Below are 6,000 nucleotides of genomic sequence, written 5' to 3'. Positions count from 1 at the left end.
CCTTCCTAACCTGAGGAGCCCAGAACTGGACACAGGACTCAAGGTGTGGCCTAACCAGTGCAGTGTACAGGGGCACAATGACCTCCCTGCTCCTGCTGGCCACACTGTTCTTGATGCAGGCCAGGATGCCATTGGCCCTCCTGGCTGCCTGGGCACACTGCAGGCTCATGTTCAGCCTGCCATCAACCAGCACCCCAGGTCCCTCTCTGCCTGGCTGCTCTCAGCCACTCTGACCCCAGCCTCTAGCACTGCCTGGGGTTGCTGTGGCCAATGTGCAGCACCTGGCACTTGGATGTGTTCAATCTCCTGCCCTTGGACTCTGCCCATCTGTCCAGCCTGTTGAGGCCCCTCTGCAGAGCCTCTCTACCCTCCAGCAGATCAACTCCTGCCCCCAGCTGGGTGTCACCTGCAAATTTACTGATGATGGACTCAATGCCCTCATCCAGATCATCAGTGAAGATATTGAACAGGATGGGGCCCAGCACTGATCCCTGGGGCACACCGCTGGTGCCTGGCTGCCAGCTGGCTGTGGCACCATTCACCACCACTCTCTGGGCTCAGCCTCCAGCCACTTCCTAACCCAGCTGTGATAGCATCCATGGAAATGTCTATGGATCTGTCACGAGCCCATTGGTATGTTGCATCTCTGCCTTCATGTCCTGACGAATCGTGAGCCCACCGAGCTAAGAACATCTCACCTCGGTGTGTCCAGTCGAGATCAAGATTAGAGTCCATGGCTGCTTGAGACACTCTTGCAGCCAGATCTGCCTGATGGTTGTGTTGCTGTTCCTCAGTAGCTTTGCTCTTAGGAATGTGAGCATCGATGTGTCTCACCTTCACTGGAATTCTCTCGATTCGATCAGCAATGTCCTGCCACAGGTCGGCTGCCCAAATGGGTTTTCCTTTCCTCTGCCAACCACTCTTCTTCCAGTTCTTTAGCCAACCCCATAGAGCATTGGCTACCATCCATGAGTCGGTGTAGAGATAAAGCTTTGGCCATCTCTCACGTTCAGCCACGTCGAGAGCTAGCTGGACAGCTTTTACCTCTGCGAACTGACTGCATTCTCCTTCTCCATCCTTCGCCTCTGCAACTCGGCGTGTTGGACTCCACACTGCAGACTTCCACCTTCGCTTGTTCCCGACAAGACGACAGGAACCGTCTGTGAACAAAGCATATTTCTTTTCATCATCAGAAAGGTCATTGTAAGGAGGAGCTTCCTCAGCACGAGTTACTTTCTCCTCGGGAGGTTTAGCACAGTTGGTACCTTCAGGCCAACTTGTCAGGGACTATTCTTCTGAGCCAGTAGTGCCTCCAGGAGGATCTGCTCCATGATCTTTCCAGGCACAGAGGTGAGACTGACTGGCCTGGAGTTGCCTGGTTCCTCCTTCTTACCCTTTTTGCAGATGGGGGCAATGCTTCCCCTTTTCCAGTCTGTGGGGACTGCCCCAGACTGCCATGACTTTTGAAATAGAATAGAGAGGGGTTTAGCAACCTCCTCTGCCAGTTCTCTCAGCACCCGTGGGTGTATCCTGTGGGGTCCCATGGACTTGAACACTTCCAGGTTCTTCAGGCGATCACCAACCTGATCTTCACTTCCCATGGGCAGTTCTTCCTCCCCGTCCCTGGCATTGTCTTCCATAACATCAGGAGTGTGGCTGGAGGCCCTTGCAGTGAAGACTGAGGTAAAGAAGTTATTAAGTACCTCAGCCTTTTCCTCATCACTTGTGGCCATGTCACCAGTTTCCTTTCTGAGGGGGCCCACACCTTCCCTAGGCTTCTTCTTCCCATTCATATGCCTGTAGAAGTTCTTAGTGTTCCCTTTAACCTCCCTGGCTAGATTCAATTCAAACTCTGCTTTGGCTTTCCTAACCAGGACTCTTGCTGCTCAGGCAGCTTCCTTATCTCCCCCCTGTTCTAGCTGTCCTTCTCTTTCGGAAAGCATGGACGGACTCCCATGTTGGTGAGGCAGGAATCGTTTATTGGTACAGAACAAGCAGCTTATATAGGAAAAATCGGGCAGGGAAAGCAATTCCCTGACATTCTTGCACCACTGCTGCTAATTGGGTTTTCTCATTTGATATGCAGCTGTCCATTGTTATCTTCATCCCATATCAGGTTGGTCTTCTCCAGTATGGAGGCAAGCGTCCTCTTGTCTGGCACGTCAGGTTGTTTACCACGGTCAGCTCTTCTTTATCATCAAGCCATCCTTCCAGTATCAGTGGCCTGTTGTTCTTTCTCGTCCTGAAACCTTCCATAGATACTTTCTGCTTTCCTACACCAATGGGCAATCACTCTGTGTGTGTAGAACTTCCTCCTAACCTCCAGCCTAAACCTCCCCTGGCACAGCCTGAGACTGTGTCCTCTTGTTCTGGGGCTGGTTGCTAGAGAGAAGAGACCAGCCTCTGCCTGTCCACAACCTCCCTTCAGGTATTTGTGGAGAGCAATAAGGTCACCCCTGAGCCTCCTCCTCTCCAGGCTAAGCAACCCCAGCTCCCTCAGTCTCTCCTCACAGGGCTGTGTTCCAAGCCCCTCACCAACTTTGTTGCCCTTCTCTGGACCCCTTCCAGCAAGTCAACCTCCTTCCTAAACTGAGGGGCCCAGAACTGGACACAGGACTCAAGGTGTGGCCTAACCAAAGCAGAGTCCAGGGGCACAATGACCTCCCTGCTCCCACTGGCCACACTATTCCTGATGCAGGCCAGGATGCCCTTGGCCTTCTTGGCCACCTGGGCACACTGCTGGCTCATGTTCAGGCAGCTGTCAATCAGCACCCCCAGGTCCCTCTCTGTTTGGCAGCTCTCAGCCACTCAGACCCCAGCCTGTAGCTCTGCCTGGGGTTGCTGTGGCCAAAGTGCAGCCCCTGGCACTGGGACTTGTTGAATGCCATCCTGTTGGACTCTGCCCATCTGTCCAGTCGGTCGAGGTCCCTCTGCAGAGCCCTTCTGTCCTCTAACTGACCAACATCTGCCCCCAGCTTGGTGTCATCTGCAAATGTGCTGATGCCTGACTCAATGCCCTCATCCAGATCATCAATGAAGATGTTGAAGAGGATGGGGCCCAGCACTGACCCCTGTGGGGCACCACTGGTGCCTGGCTGCCAGCTGGCTGTGGCACCATTCACCACCACTCTCTGGGCTCAGCCTCCAGCCAGTTCCTAACCCAGCTCAGAGTGCTGCTGTCCCAGCCAGGGGCTGACAGCTTGGCCAGCAGTTTGCTGTGGGGGACGGTGTCAAAGGCCTTGCTGAAGTCCAGGCAGAGCACATCCACAGCCTGCCCCACACCCACCAGGCAGTCACCTGGTCATAGAAGGAGATCAGGTTGGAGAGGCAGGACCTGCCCCTCCTAAATCCATGCTGGCTGGACCTGAGCCCTTGGCCGTCCTTCAGGTGCGCAGTTATTGCCGCCAGGACAATCTGCTCCATCACTTTCCCTGGCACTGAGCTCAGGCTGCCAGGCCTGGAGTCTCCATGACACTGCTCCCTGACCCCATCGCCCAGCTCAGGAGGCCACTCGCCCTGAGCTCCTCCTGCCTTGCTGTTAAACATTGAGGCACAGAAGGTGTTCAGGACCTCAGCCTTTGCCTCCTCTTCAGTCACAGTGTTCCCCTCCAGGTCCCAGAAGGAGTGCAGGTTCTTCTTGCCCTCTTTTTAGCATTCATGTATTTAGAAAGCTGCTTTTTGTTCTCCTTCCCAGCAGAGTTCAGCTTGAGTAACAGCTGGGCCTTTGCCTCTCTCATTTGTCTCCTGCACGTTCCAGCAACATCCTTAAATGTATCTCCAGTTGCCTCCCCCCTTTCCAAAGGGGATACAGCCTCTTGTTTCCCTTCATGCCTTCAGGAGCTGCTTGCCCATCCAGGCCCAGAGCCTTCCCCTCGGCTCATCTTTCAGCCCATGGGAACTGCCAGTTCCTGTGCCTTCAGGAGCTCCTGTTTGAAGTAGGGCCAACCAGCCTGGACCCCTTGGTTCTTGAGGGCTGCTGCCCAGGGAACTTTCCGAGTCAGCTGCTTGAACAAGCTGAAGTTTGCCCTCCGGCAGTCCAGAGCGAGGCTTCTGTTCCTGCTCCTCCCTATCTCCCTGCATATTGAAACCTTCCCTCTCTCATGATCACTGCACCCTAGGCAGCCTCCCACCATCACATCTCACACCAGCCCTTCTCTGTTGGAGACCAGCAGGTCGAGCAGAGCCTGACCCCTGCTAGGCTCACTTAACAGCTGCCTCAGGAAGCTGTCCTCCATGCGCTCCAGGAACCTTCTGGACTGCCTCCTCTCTGCTGAGTTCAGTTCCCAGCAGATAGCTGGCAGGTTAAAGTCACCCACAAGGACAAGAGCTGATGATCTTGAGACAGCCTCCAGTTGCTTAGAGAGTATTTCATCAGCCTCCTCATCCTGGCTGGGTGGTCTGCAACAGACTCCAACCAGGATGTCAGATTTGTTAGGCCTCCCTCTGATCTTAACCCACAGGCACTCAACCCTTTCATCCTCCTCCTCAAGCTCTGCGGCATCGAGCCATTCCCTAACGCACAGAGCCACCCCTCCTCCTCTTCTCCCTCCCCTGTCTCTCCTGAAGAGCCTGGAACCCCCCAGTGCAGTGCCCCACTTGTGTGAATCATCCCACCATGCTTCTGTACTAGCAGCTATATCCTAGTCCTCCTGGTGGACCAGGACTTCCAGCTCCTCTTGCTTGTTGCCCATGCTGGGTGCATTGGTGGAGCTGCACTGCAGCTGGGCTCTCAACTTCTCAATCCACCCTCATTTGTGTCCCACTCTCTCCTCTCCAGAGAGACTGCTTTCCTCACCCACCCCCTTCAGACCTAGTTTAAAGCCCTCCCAATGAGCCCTGCCAGCTCCAGTGCTAGTACCCTCCTGCCCTTTCTGGATACCTGCACCCCATCAGGACCCAGCAGGTTGGGTGCAGGAGAAGTTGCCCCATGATCAAAGAACCCAAAATTCCACTGCTGGCACCATCCCCTGAGCCAAGTGTTGATGGTGTGGGCTCTCCTGTTCCTCTCAGTGTACTCCCCTGCCACTGAGGGGACTGAGCAGAACACCACTTGAGCTCCTGCCCCATCAATCAATTGTGCCAGGGCCTTGAGTTCCTTTTTGATTGTCCTGCTGCCCTTCTTATCAACCTCATCACTTCCAGCTTGGATTCCCAGCAATGGGTAACAGTCAGAGGGCTGGATCAGCTTAGGGAGTCTCCTGCTGATGTCCCTTCTCTGGGCCCCAGGCAGGCAGCACACTTCCCTATGGGATGGCTCAGGATGACACAGGGCTCCCTCAGTCCCCCTCAGGAGAGAGTCCCCAACAACTATAACCCTTCTCTTTGTCTGGACAGTGCTGGTCCTTACACTTGGTGGGGACTGCTTGGCCTTAGGCATCTCCTTCAATGGTTCCCCTTCAGCCCTCTCCTCCCCGTTGCCCTCGGCCTGCAGGGCCTCATACTGATTGTGCAAGGGCGACTGGGGGGGGAGAGGGCCGGGATGGATTCCCCTTGCTTCCCCTGACAGGGACCTGTACCCATCCCTCCCTGTCTCCAGGGATGCCTCCCGCAACAGGGGAGGGCTGCAGAGTCTGCTCCCACATCTCTAACTGCCTTTGACATTCCCCTGCAGTCCTGAGCCTAGATCCTTCATCCTGCAGCTCGGCCACTCCAGCCTTAAGCTCAGCCAGCAGGCGGAGGAGAAAGTTCACCTGCTCACACCTGACAGAGGTGTTGTCTCCTTCCCCCTCCATTCCAAGTGCCAGGCTCCAGCACTCTCTGCAGCCAGCAGCCTGGACTCCTGTGTGTTTGTGCACCAGCTCTGTCTGGGCACCAAGTGATTTTCTGATCGCCTTTGGCTGAGTTGTTGCCATGGCTCAGGGGTCTGTTGTTAGCTGTTAAAACAAACTAATCAATACATAGATCTGTTCCACCTCGATACTATCATGTATTTATTTCAGTGCTATAGTTATAAATACAATCAATTGTATTTCCCCTAAATACTATAAACCAACAGAGGAA

Source organism: Melanerpes formicivorus, unplaced genomic scaffold (assembly GCF_026170545.1).
Source record: "Melanerpes formicivorus ecotype bairdi unplaced genomic scaffold, bMelFor1.0.p_v2 SCAF_193, whole genome shotgun sequence".
Classification (NCBI taxonomy): Eukaryota; Metazoa; Chordata; class Aves; order Piciformes; family Picidae; genus Melanerpes; species Melanerpes formicivorus.
The sequence above is the reverse complement of the archived record's forward strand: the minus strand, read 5'-3'. Positions refer to the sequence as shown.